The following is a 12,835-nucleotide window of genomic DNA, read 5'->3' as shown; positions in this document are numbered from 1 at the left end:
TTCCAATAAAATCAACTCAGCTCATGGCATCTCTCCAGCCCTTCTTAAATAACTTCTCCAAGTGTGGATCCCCATCTCCCACCCCGTTTCCCATCAACCAATCTGTATATAAAACTGAAAGAGGTAAATCAGAAGTCTTTTCAATCAAAAGAAACTGTTCCTCAGAGGCAAGCCTAAGGTTTGTGCCCCTCATCCCTATTCCCAAAATATTGATACTACTGTGACTAATAATGACTCGTTTATGTAATGAAGTACTTTACATACGTTAAAGTTTCACAATAATCTTGTATGGAAGGAATTATAGATAACACTGGCATTTTACAGATGAGGAAACTGGCCCTGAGAAGTCATATGGCTAAGCAAGGGTCATATGACTAATAGATGTATGAAGTAGGATTTGAGCCAAGGTTTCCTTATTCTATGACCAGCAAGTTTATTTATGACAAAACCCACACTGATAGATTGTGTGTGTGTGTGAGAGAGAGAGAGAGAGAGAGAAACATACATACACAAATACATATATTTTAAACCTGTTACCTTCCATCTTGGAATCAATATTGTGTATTGGTTCTAAAGCAGAAGAGCAGTAAGGGCTAGGCAATGGGGGTCAAATGACTTGCCCAGGGTCACCCAGCTGGGAAGTGTCTGAGGCCAGATTTGAAATGAAGATTTCACATTTCTAGGCCTGGCTCTTAATCTACCAAGCCACCTAGCTGTTCCCTATACTAATATACTTAAAAAAACACACACCTCATTTTTCATCTTAGAAACAATACTGTGTATTGGTTCTGAAGCAGAAGAGTAGGAAAGGTTTGGCAATGGGTTAAGTGACTTACCCAGGGTCACACAAGTAGGAAGTGTCTGAGGCCAATTTTGAACCCAGGACCTCCCATCTCTAGGCCTGGCTCTCAATCCACTGAGCCACCCAGATTCCCTTAATGCTGTTATATTTTAAGAAGAAGAATGTGAAACATAAATCTTTGGAACAGATCAAATTGAAAGCAGTGGTCTCTCTCATTTGAGGTGCAGGCAGCTAATGGAAAAAATTGAGATTTTTGAATGATATTTTTATGACTACAAATTCAGATTTGACTGAATTTGTAGTAAAACTCAATTATAGGCAGGCAGAGTCAAGATGGCAGTTTAGAAGCAGCAGAAGTTCAGACCTCTGAAAACCCTTCCTTACCGATCACAAACTGAGTGCACCTAGGAGACTGAAAATCAAACCTAACAACAAAACAGAGCCAAAATACCCTACTGCTGGACTCAATCCAAAAGGTACACCCCCCAAAAGCTGGAATAAGAGAACACTCAGGTTCAAGGGGAAGACAGAAGGAAGGTCCCAGGACCCATCCCCCTCCCATCCAGAACACAGAGATTCCAGCAGCAGCAGGAACCTCTGGGTGGGCAAAGGCATTGGTATGGAGGGTATACCTTGCGGGCAGGGATGTGCCAGGCTCAGAGCGTTGAATACAGGTGGCAAGGAAGGAGCTGGAGAGGGAGTGCAGAACTGGCAGCCTGGACAAAGCTAAGAAGACCCTCCATATTGCTCTAGCCTTCCAGGACGTTTTGGCCTCAGGACATATCCAGCCCAACCCAGCTGAACTTAAAAAAGTCTTCAGAGATCAGGGAAGCCCAAACTCCAAAACCCTTTCCCCACAGACTGCTGGACTTTTATCCAATCAAAAGCCTCCAGAGGACAGGGAAGCACAAACTATAACACCCCTCCCCCACAGGCTTCAGGGAGAGACCTTCTGTCAAAGCTCCAAGAGGGGAGACTGACAGAAACCCCCAAAACCAAAAAAATGGGAGGAGCAAGAGCACCGACAAATATGGGGAGCAAAGAGAGGGTAAATAGCAAACAACAGAAAAAGAAGAAACAAATTACAACAGACAGCTTCTGTATAGGTAATAAGCAAAAAGTGAACGAAACAGAGGGGGAGGGATCAGCAAAGGAAAAATCAGAAATCTCAGCAACTTGGATACATGCTTTGGAAGAACTCAAAATGCAATTCAAAACACAATTAAGAGAGGCTGAAGACAATTGGGAAAAGAACTTAAAAACTAAGACAAGTCATCTGGAAACAGAAAATAGTGTCTTGAAAGCCAAAATAAATCAGCTTGAAAATGAGACAAAGGAGATGAAAGATGAGGCAAAGAGGATAAAAGATGACCTCCAAAGAAAATCTGACCAGAAGGAGAAGGATGACCAAAAAGCCAGGGATGAAATCCAATCTTTAAGAACCAGAATACAACTAGAACTAAGTAACCTCACAAGGCAACAGGACACTATAAAACAAAACCAAAAGAATGAAAAAATTGAGGAAAATATGAAACATCTCATTCACAAAACAAAAGATTTAGAAAATTGTTCGAGGAGAGACAATTTAAGAATCATTGGTCTACCAGAAAACCATGACAAAAGAAAAAGCCTGGACATAATACTATAGGAAATTATTCAAGAAAACTGCCCTGATATTCTAGAACAAGAGGGAAAAGTGGAGATTGAAGGAATCCACAGATCACCTCCTGTACTTAATCCCCAACTGACAACACCCAGGGATGTTATAGTTAAATTCAAGAACTATCACACCAAAGAAAAAAAATATTACAAGCAGCTAAGAAAAAGTCATTCAGATACCATGGAACCACAGTGAGGATAACATAGGATCTGGCTGCATCTACACTGAAGGACTGAAAGGCATGGAATATGATATTCCAGAAAGCAAGGGAACTAGGGCTACAACCAAGAATCAACTACCGAGAAAAAACTGACTATATTCTTACAGGGGAAAGTATGGTCATTAAAAAAAAAAAACAACAGAAGAATTCCAAGCATTTATAAAGAGAAGACCAGACCTGAACAGAAAATTTGATGTCCAAGCACAGAACTAAAGAGAACCATCAAAAGGTAATTTTAAAAGAGGGAAAAAATAAAAACAAAACAAAAAATAACTTTTTTTAAGAGATTCAATAAGTTAAAATGATATGTATCCCTATAAGAAAAGAGGTCATTGGTAACTCTTAAAAACTGTTATCACCTGGGCAGCTAGAAGAATTATACTTAGAGGGAACAGTGACAAACTGTATAGGATGAAAGGACAAGATATAAATATGTATATAGATATATGTATGCATAAATACATATATATGTATATATATATATACAATTAGAGTTTAAACAAGAGGTTAATACTAAAAGAAATGGGAAAAGAAAAAAGGGGTAAATTTATATGTCACAAAGAAGCAGAGGGGGGAGAACATCAATACACTGGAAGGGTAAATAGGTTGGAGATAGGAAATACTCAATTCTTACGTGCATTGAAATTGACCCAAAGAGGGAGGAACAATCCAATCCATTGGGGTAGAGAACAGATTTGTGCCTTATAGGGGAATAGAAGGGTAACAAATGGACTGGTGGGGAGGGAAGCAGTATAAGGGAGGGAGAGGTTGGGGGGGTAGTTTTAAAAAGACTGCAAAGTAAATAAGGGGGGAATAAGAAGGGAGGGGGATAGAAAGGTAAGTAAAATAAGGGTGAGAACTAGGGGGCTGATTAAAAACAAACATTGGTGTAGAAGGAAATAGTGAAAGAAAAGGCAGGACTAGGAGTAGAAATCAAAATGCTGGGAAATATACAGTTGGTAATCATAACTCTGAATGTGAATGGAATGAACTCACCCATAAAATGCAAGCAAATAGCAGAGTGGATTAGAATCCAAAACCCTACCATATGCTGTCTGCAAGAAACTCACACGAGGAAGGTAAATACGCATAGAGTGAAAGAAAGAGGATGGAGCCAAATCTATTGGGCATCAACTGATAAAAAGAAGGCAGGAGTCACAGCCATGATATCTGACAAAGCAAAAGTAAAAATAAATCTAGTTAAAAGAAATAGGGAAGAAATAATTACATCCAGATAAAAGGCAGTACAGACAATGAGGAAATATCAGTACTTAACATGTATGCACCAACTGGCATAGCATCCAAATTTCTAAAGGAGAAACTAGTGGAGCTCAAGGATGCAATAGATAGAAAAACTATACTAGTGGGAGACCTGAACCTTCCTCTATCAGAACTAGAGAAATCAAACCAAAAAATAAATAAGAAAGAGGTAAGAGAAGTGAATGAAATCTTAGAAAAATTAGAGTTAGTAGATATATAGAGAAAAATAAATAGGGACAAAAAGGAATACACCTTCTTTTCAGCGGCACATAGTATATTCACAAAGATTGACCATGTATTAGGGCATAAAATCATTGCAAACAAATGCAAAAGATCAGAACTAATAAATGCAACCTTCTCAGATCATAATGCAATGAAAATAATAATTAGGGTACATGGAGAGGTAAAAAAAAATTAATTGGAAATTAAACAATACAATTCTCCAAAACCGGTTAGTCAAAAAACAAATCATAGAAACAATAATTTCATTTAAGAAAATTATAATGATGAGACATCCTTTCAAAATCTATGGGATGCAGCCAAAGCAGTACTCAGGGGGAAATTTATATCCTTGAGTTCATATATTAACAAATTAGGGAGAACAGAGGTCGATGAATTGGGCATGCAAATTAAAAAACTAGAAAGTGAACAAATTTAAAATTCTCAGATGAAGACTAAATTAGAGATCCTAAAAAACAAAGAAGAAATTAATAAAATTGAAAGTCAAAGAACTATTGATTTAATAAATAAGACTAGAAACTGGTACTTTGAAAAAATAAATAAAATAGACAAAGTACTGGTCAGTCTAATTAAAAAAAGGCAAGAAGAAAACCAAATTGATAGTATCCAAGATGAAAAGGGAAACCTTACCTCTAATGAAGAGGAAATTAAGGGAATCATTAAAAACTATTATGCCCAATTATATGGCAATCTAGGTGATATGAATGATTACTTACAAAAATATAAATTGCCTAGACTAACAGAGGAAGAAATAGATTACCTAAACAGCGCCATATCAGAAAAAGAAATTGAACAAGCCATCAAAGATCTCCCTAAGAAAAAATCCCCAGGTCCAGATGGATTCACAAATGAATTCTATCAAACATTCAAAGAACAACTCACCCCAATATTATGCAAAATATTTGACAGAATAAGCAAAGAAGGAGTCCTACCGAATTTATTTTACAACACAAATATGGTACTGATCCCAAAACCAGACAAGTCAAAAACAGAAAGAAAACTATAGACCAATCTCCTTAGTGTATATAGATGCAAAAATCTTAAATAGGATACTAGCAAAAAGACTCCAGCACGTCATCACAAGGGTTATTCACTATGACCAGGTAGGATTCATACCAGGAATGCAAGGATGGTTCAATATTAGGAAAACTATCCACATAGCTGACCATATTAACAAGCAAACTGACAAAAATCACATGATTATCTCAATAGATGCAGAAAAGGTCTTTGATAAAATACAACACCTATTCCTATTGAAAAACTAGAAAGTATATGAATAGAAGGGCCTTTTCTAAAAATAATGAACAGTATATATCTAAAGCCATTAGCAAACATCATCTGCAATGGGGATAAACTAGAAGCCTTCCCAATAAGATCAGGACTGAAACAAGGATGCCCATTATCACCTCTATTATTTAACATTGTACTAGAAATACTAGCAGTAGCAATTAAAGAAGAAAACAAAATTGAAGGTTATAGGTGTGGGGGGCTGGCCCGCAGCCCTCCCACGAAAGGAAAGATAGAAGGTTGACCTTGAGGGAAGGGTTGGAGCCAAGGAGATGGATAAGAAGCAAGCAGACACACACGTAATATTTAACAATCGAGCTCCACAGAATAAGCTCAGCTACTTAGCTTTCACTAGGACATGAAACAGTTAAGTATTTTCGAATCAACATACGGAAGTAAGCAATGAACATGGAAATTAGCTGAAAGAAAAGCCACGATCCCTTACACCCTGGGCTGCAAGTACGGATCAGTCCGGCTTGAGGAGAGGAGATCAAGAAAGAAATCACCAGTCCCTTAGAGCTGGTACTCTAAGCACATTTGAGGATAGGAGATTAAGGAAAAAAGGTCTTTCAGAGAGAGATAGAGAGAGAGAGGGGAAGTTAAAGTTGCCAAGCTCCAGGAAAGACAGAGACAGGTGAGGGGTGATAATGTAAAGATAGCTGGCTCTCTGTGGTCCCTCATATTTATTCTCATTGAGATGCAAATGTACACATACATATTGATGACTACACAATGGATTGCCATTGGTCAATTGTAAATTACGACAAGGTATAGATGTGGTTTGTCTCAGCCAGGTGAGCACAAAGAAACCTGATTTCATGCCTAAACCTGGAGGACGCTGGGATCAAGGGTCAAAGGCTTTACTTGCCATGCACAGGTCTGAGCATGCGCTCTCCTAAGACAATCTTTACATTTTAACGGTTTCCCTTGACCATAGATAGGTGTGGACTGCTACAAAGGTATTAAAATTGGCAATGAGGAGACCAAGCTATCACTTTTTGCAGACTATATGATGGTCTACTTAAAGAATCCTAGAGATTCAACTAAAAAGCTAGTTGAAATAATCAACAACTTTAGCAAAGTCGTAGGATACAAAATAAACCTGCATAAGTCATCAGCATTTCTATATATCTCCAACCCATTTCAGCAGCAAAAATTAGAAAGAGCAATTCCATTTAAAATCCCCCTAGACAATATAAAATACTTGGGAATCTGTCTGCTGAGACAAACACAGGAACTATATGAACACAACTACAAAACACCCTCCATACAATTAAAACTAGATCTAAACAATTGGAGAAACATTGATTGCTCATGGGTAGGATGAGCTAACATAATAAAAATGACAATCCTGCCCAAACTTATTTACTTATTTAGTGCCATACCCATTGAACTACCAAAAAACATTTTTACTGAATTAGAAAAAAAAAACCATAACAAAGTTCATTTGGAAGAACAAAAGATCAAGGATATCTAGGGAAATCAAGAAAAAAAATGCAAAGGAAGGAGGACTTGCAGTCCCAGATCTCAAACTATATTACAAAGCAGCAGTCATCAAAACAATTTGGTACTGGCTAAGAGACAGAAAGGAGGATCAGTGGAATAGACTTGGAGTAAATGACCTCAGCCAGAAGGTCTATGATAATCCCAAAGATCCCAGTTTTGGGGACCAAAACCCACTATTTGATAAAAACTGCTGGGAAAATTGGAAGACAGTATGGGAGAGATTAGGTTTGGATCAACATCTCACACCCTACACCAAGATAAACTCAGAATGGATTAATGACCTGAATATAAAGAATGAAACTATAAGCAGATTAGGTGAACACAGAATAGTATACATGTCAGATCTTTGGGAAAGGAAAGACTTTAAAATTAAGCAAGAGCTAGAAAAAAAATCACAAAATGTAAAATCAATCATTTTGATTACATCATATTAAAAAGTTTTTGTACAAACAAAACCAATGCAACCAAAATTAGAAGGGAAGCAACAAATTGGGAAACAATCTTCATTACAAAAACCTCTCACAAAGGTCTAATTATTCAGTTTTATAAAGAACTAAATCAATTGTACAAAAAATCAAGCCATTCTCCAATTGATAAATGGGCAAGGGACATGAATGGGCAATTTTTAGTTGAAGAAATCAAAACTATCAATAAGTACATGAAAAAATGCCCTAAATCCCTAATAATCAGAGAAATGCAAATCAAAACAACTGTGAGGTATCACCTCACACCTAGCAGACTGGCTAACATGATAGCAAAGTAATGAATGCTGGAGGGGGTGTGGCAAAGGTGGGACATTAATGCATTGCTGGTGGACTTGTGAATTGATCCAGCCATTCTGGAGGGAACTATGCCCAAAGGGCACTAAAAGACTATCTGCAGGGGAAGCTGGGTAGCTCAGTGGATTGAGAACCAGGCCTAGAGACGGGAGGTCCTAGGTTCAAATCTGGCTTCAGCCACTTCCTAGCTGTGTGACCCTGGGCAAGTCACTTGACCCCCATTGCCTAGTCCTTACCACTCTTCTGCCTTGGAGCCAATACACAGTATTGACTCCAAGTCGGAAGGTAAGGGTTTAAAAAAAAAAAGACTGTCTACCCTTTGATGCATCCATAGCACTGTTGTGTTTATACCCCAAAGAGATAATAAGGAAAAAGACATGTACAAAAATATTCATAGCTGTGCTCTTTGTGGTGGCAAAAAAATTGGAAAATGAGGGGATGCCCTTAAATTGGGGAATGGCTGAACAAATTGTGGTATATGTTGGTGATGGAATACTATTGTGCTCAAAGGAATAATAAAGTGGAGGAATTCCATGTGAATTGGAACAACCTCCAGGAATTGATGCAGAGTGAGAGGAGCAGAACCAGGAAAACATTGTACACAGAGACTGATACACGATGGTACAATAAAATGTAATAGACTTCTCCATTAGTGTCAATGTAGTTACCCTAAACAACTTGGAGGAATCTATGAGAAAAACCACTATCCACATCCAGAGGAAACACTGTGGGAGTAAAACACCGAAGGGGGAGAAAAAACTCAATTATAACTTGATCTCATATATGGTAAGATAATTGTGAGGTTTGATTCTCAATAGGTAGATGAGACCTTAATGAAAACATACTTGATATTTCACATAAGTATGATATGTTTACATTTGATCTTAGCCAAAAGGCCAAGAAACGATAAACATGATATGTTTAGAAACTACATGAATAAGAATTCTATGCTGCTTTTTGGATGTGATTAATGACAGATGCCAATGTGACCGAAGGAATGAAATTATTTACTATATAAGGTGATTTGGATATGCATTCAATCAAATTGTTATCTAACTGGCAAAAAGGTTTTTTGGTATGTTTTAAAAATCTATAATATTGTTTATGTTATTGTTAGGCTTCTACTTTTGGTAGACTGTGATCCTTATGGTTAAAAAAAAAAAAACTTCGTGAAAAGTTAATTGGGTATATTTTGCTTAAAAATGAACAAAGGACTTCCGGTCAAGATGGTGGCTTAGAGAAAGCTAAAGTTCAGACCTCCAGAAACCCTTCCTTACCGATCTCAAACTATATGCTCCTAGGGCACCGAAATTCAAAACAAACAACAGAATAGACCCCGGGAACCCTCCTCCTCCTGGACCTGGACCTGGATCAAAAGGTACGGCCCCCCAAAAGCCAGAACCTGAGATCACTCGGATCTAAGGGGCAGGCAGAAGGAAGGTCCCAGGACTCATCCCCCCCAACCCAGAGCGCTAAGTCCGAGGCAGCAGAAGAAACCTCAGAGCCTCAGGGTCGGCTATTCTGAAGGCCACTTCCTGAAAACAACCTGACTCAGTCGTGGGGGCACCCAACACAGACAGCAGGGAAACAGAGAGAGATGGGGGGAGCCTATAGCCCCCTGGCTGAATCCTTCCATCTGAGTCTCACGAAAGGTCCCTGCCTCAGGGCATACTCAGTTCAACCCAGCAGAAGTTAATCCTATCAGGAGCCCTCGGAGCTCCGGGAAGCCATACCCCCCCTCCCCTCTCAGAGTGCAGGGTCTTCTGGCTGGCAAAGGCATAGAAACACCTCGTGGAGAGTACCAAGCCAGCCTCAGAGCGTGGAAGTAAGGCAACGGAGAAGCATCGGGAGGGAACTGAGGAGGGCAGTAACACCAAAACACCAGCAATTCCTGGCTTTCCCGGGAAGACAGAACAACAACTGCATAGAATGGACAATTTGCCTAGGGCTAAAGCCTCTGAACACCAGACAGAGATAAGAAAAGCTAGACCTCCCCACTCAGATAGAGATGGCAAACAGCACAGAAGCACAAAAGCCTCAAAACTCCAAGAAAAACAAGAAGAAGGGGGCGACTTTGGACACATTTTATGGAGCAAAAATACAAAATACAGAGGAGATAGAAGAGGAAACACAAGCAAATGCTCCAAAATCTCCCAAAGGAAATGGAAACTCTCCATAATCCCATGAAGAATTTGAATCAGAAATGATAAAAAAGATGGAAGCCTTCTGGGAGGAAAAGTGGGAAATAATGCAAAAGAAATTCACACATCTACAAAACCGGTTTGACCAAACTGAAAAGGAAAACCAGGCTTTAAAGGTCAGAATTAGGCAACTAGAAGACGAGCAAGAATTAATAAAGCAAAGCCAAAAGACCAAGAAATTAGAAGAGAACATAAAATATCTCACTGACAAGGTCATAGACTTGGAAAATAGAGGGAGAAGAGACAATTTAAGAATAATTGGACTACCAGAAAAGCCAGAAATAAACAGCAAACTCGACATTGTAATATAAGATATAATCAAAGAAAATTGCCCAGAGATCCTAGAACAAGAGGGCAATACAGGCACTGAAAGAGTTCACAGAACACCCTCTACACTAAATCCCCAAAAGACAACTCCCAGGAATGTAATTGCCAAATTCCAAAGCTTTAAAGCAAAAGAAAAAATCTTACAAGAAGCCAGAAAAAGACAATTTAGATATAAAGGAATGCCAATCAGGGTCACACAAGACCTTGCAAGTTTCACTCTGAATGACCATAAGGCATGGAACATGATTTTCAAAAAGGCAAGAGAGCTGGGCCTTCAACCAAGAATCAGTTATTCATCCAAACTGACTACTATATACTTCCAAGGGAAAGTATGGGCATTCAACAAAAAAGAAGAATTCCAAGTTTTTGCAAAGAAAAGACCAGAGCTCTGTGGAAAGTTCGATATTGAAAAACAAAGATCATGGAATACCTGAAAAGGTAAATATGAAGGAAAGGGAAAAGGAGAAAAATGTTATCTTTTTCTTTTACTCAAATCCTCTTCTATAAGGACTACATTCATATCAATCTATGTATATTAACATGTGGGGAAAACATAATGTATAAATAGAGGGAAAAGAAACACCAAATAGAATAATCTTTTTCACACAAAGATTCACATGGGAAGGGGAGGGGAAGAAAACTCCTATAAGAAGGAGAGGAAGAGAGTTTCTACTTAAACCTTACTCTCAGGGAAATCAACTCTGAGAGGGAAGAACATCCAGATCCATTGGGATCTTGAATTCTATCTTACCCAACAAGGGTAGGGAGAAGGGAAAACCAAGGGGGGGGGAGGGGGCAGGGAACACAAAAAAGGGAGGGAAGAAGAGGGTGGAGGGGGAGGGAACAAAAAGGGAGGGACTAGAAAGGGTAACATATCAAGGGAGGGGACAGGGGGAATTTAAAGTAAATCACTGGATTAAAAGCAAGAGCGGAAGAAGAAAGGTTAGAATTAGGGAAGGATATCAAAATGCCAGGGAGTCCACAAGTCACAATCATAATTCCAATTGCTCAAGTCTAGTTTTAGTTGTGTGGCGAGTGTTTTGTAGTTGTGTTCATATAGTTCCTGTGTTTGTCTCAGCAGATAGATTCCTAGGTATTTTATTTTGCCTAAGGTGATTTTGAATGGGATTTCTCTTTCTAGTTTTTTCTGCTGAGCTGTGTTGGAGATATATAGAAAAGCTGATGATTTATGTGGGTTTATTTTGTATCCTGCAACTTTGCTAAAGTTATTGATTATTTCAATTAGCTTTTTGGTTGAATCTCTAGGATTCTTTAAGTAGACCATCATGTCATCCGCAAAGAGTGATAACTTGGTCTCCTCCTTGCCTATTTTGATGCCTTCAATTCCTTTATCTTCTCTAATTGCTACTGCTAGTGTTTCTAGTACAATGTCAAATAGTAGAGGTGATAATGGGCATCCTTGTTTCACTCCTGATCTTATTGGGAATGCATCTAGTTTATCCCCATTGCAGATGATATTAGCTGTTGGTTTTAGATATATACTGTTTATTATTTTTAGGAATGACCCTTCTATTCCTATGCTTTCTAGTGTTTTTAATAGGAATGGGTGTTGTATTTTATCAAAGGCTTTTTCTGCATCTATTGAAATAATCATGTGGTTCTTGCTAGTTTGTTTGTTGATGTGGTCAATTATGTGGATGGTTTTCCTAATGTTGAACCAGCCCTGCATCCCTGGTATGAATCTTACTTGATCATGGTGGATGATCCTTCTGATCACTTGCTGGAGTCTTTTTGCTAGTATCCTATTTAAGATTTTTGCATCTATATTCATTAGGGAGATTGGCCTATAGTTTTCTTTCTCTGTTTTTGACCTGCCTGGTTTTGGAATCAGTACCATGTTTGTGTCGTAAAAGGAGTTTGGTAGAACTCCCTCTTTGCTTATTATGTCAAATAGTTTGTATAGTATTGGGATTAACTGTTCTCTGAATGTTTGATAGAATTCACAGGTGAATCCATCAGGCCCTGGGGATTTTTTCTTAGGAAGTTCTTTGATGGCTTGTTGGATTTCAATTTCTGATATGGGATTATTTAGGAATTCTATTTCCTCTTCTGTTAGTCTAGGCAGTTTTTATTTTTGTATATATTCATCCATTTCTCCTAAATTGGTGTATTTATTGCCATATAATTGGGCAAAGTAATTTTTAATGATTGCCTTAATTTCCTCTTCATCGGAGGTGCTGTCCCCCTTTTCATCTTTAATGCTGTGAATTTGCTTTTCTTCCTTCCTTTTTTTAATTAGATTGACCAGTACTTTGTCTATTTTGTTTGTTTTTTCAAAGTACCAGCTTCTTGTCTTATTTATTAAATCAATAGTTCTATCACTTTCGATTTTATTAATTTCTCCCTTAATTTTTAGGATTTCTAATTTGGTTTTCTGCTGGGGGTTTTTAATTTGATCGCTTTTGAGTTTTTTCAATTGCATTTCCAATTGATTGATCTCTGCTCTCCCTTGTTTGTTAATATAAGCATTCAGGGATATGAATTTACCTCTGATTACCGCTTTGGCTGCATCCCAAAAGGTTTGAAAGGATG

The 12,835-nt window shown here is 38.2% G+C and overlaps 1 protein-coding gene across 2 annotated transcripts in view; it reads left to right on the top strand.

Moving 5' to 3' along the window:
- Nucleotides 1-12,835, top strand: part of SEPTIN8 (septin 8) — a 138,582-nt gene that overhangs the window by 1,531 nt on the left and 124,216 nt on the right. The window lies entirely within an intron of this gene.

This window comes from Monodelphis domestica, chromosome 1 (assembly GCF_027887165.1).
Source record: "Monodelphis domestica isolate mMonDom1 chromosome 1, mMonDom1.pri, whole genome shotgun sequence".
NCBI classification, from domain to species: Eukaryota; Metazoa; Chordata; class Mammalia; order Didelphimorphia; family Didelphidae; genus Monodelphis; species Monodelphis domestica.
This window is presented reverse-complemented; position numbering and strand designations above follow the sequence as displayed.